Genomic DNA, 1,365 nt, shown 5'->3' with positions numbered 1-1,365 from the left:
GAGTAAATGAGTAAGTGCAGTTACCCTAACCCATAAATGAAAGCTAAAATTTCAGAGAGTGCTTAGGCCTAATCACTGAAATGAGGGCTTAGGCTTGATCACTAAATTATTGCTATATTGACTGTGAGTCTCATTGACTCAAATTGACTCATGACTCATTGACTAATTGACTCATAAATCATGGACCTCTTTACATATGGAGAGGTACCAGGAGTTATTCGTGAAGTCTTACCAGAAAACTGCAACATGGGATTATGTCCCTTCAAATGTAGCTTGTATGCATTTGCTCAATGTCTTGAACGATTATAATTACGGAAATATGAAGTTATGGTTTTCTAAAAGTAAAATCTAATGCAAGGGGATTAAAATTATTGAAGCAGCTGTGTTGCAACCAGAGTCCGCAAAGACAGGTTAGATAATTTGTTGTACTAGAAGTACTTAGTAGGCCAGCGTGAAATTTGTGAGAAGTTTTGGAGGGTGGCACTGAATCACCTCAACAAGTTTTCTAAACTTTGAAATACCTAATTTTATATCCTATATTAGGCGAGCGACGACATAAGAGAACAAATGGCGAAACTAAAAATGGATCTGATCGCAGGTTATAAACGCGTGGATATAGTTACTTGACATAACTATTCCACAACCTTTCGTGCATGAAAAGAGGGATTCTACATACAGTGGTATTAAAAACGAATCCTGTAGGAAGGACAGCCAATACATTCTTGCCTTGCAGCAAAAGCATGATCGCTTCCTTCCGTTCTTCTTTTAGGACTAATCCACCAAGTCGCCTAAATATAGCCTTTCGAAACTTGAGACTCTTTTGAGATTCTTTTATAGATAAGCCATGTTGTTTACGAAACTTGAAGGCCTCGCCTCTATTTTTATAGACAGATGCATTGTGTTATGGACCAATCAGGTATTGCCGTTGCTGGTGCAACGGGACTCGCTGAACACTAGTCGCAGAGTAACGATAGGGACAGTGTCCCTATTTTTCCTGATAAAACCCCTCACTCCCCCACCCACTCGGTAGCTATATTGCTCTCCCCAGTTCGCGCTCGCTTTTAAAAAAAAATGGCGAAAGTTTGTGCTCGATCCCGACGATCAAACGCAAAAATAGGGGACTGTGAACAGTCTAAGTAAAAGTCAGAGATTTTATTTAAAAAGCATGTTCCTGCCGACTTACCCGTGTGAAATCATCGAAACGCTCTTCAGAACTTTTCCAGACTAATACTCTATGTATCCTACAAGTAGAGCACTCTACTCTTTCGCCGCCATTTTGATGAGCTACAAGGGCATTTTTTATGGGAAAGTCCGCGTAACACTTCGAGAATCGCGGACTCAACCTGGTCCAGGTCATTGTTATCT

The sequence above is a fragment of the Montipora foliosa genome, unplaced genomic scaffold (genome assembly GCF_036669935.1).
Source record: "Montipora foliosa isolate CH-2021 unplaced genomic scaffold, ASM3666993v2 scaffold_419, whole genome shotgun sequence".
In the NCBI taxonomy this organism is placed as follows: domain Eukaryota; kingdom Metazoa; phylum Cnidaria; class Anthozoa; order Scleractinia; family Acroporidae; genus Montipora; species Montipora foliosa.
Note: the sequence above shows the minus strand (reverse complement) of the source record.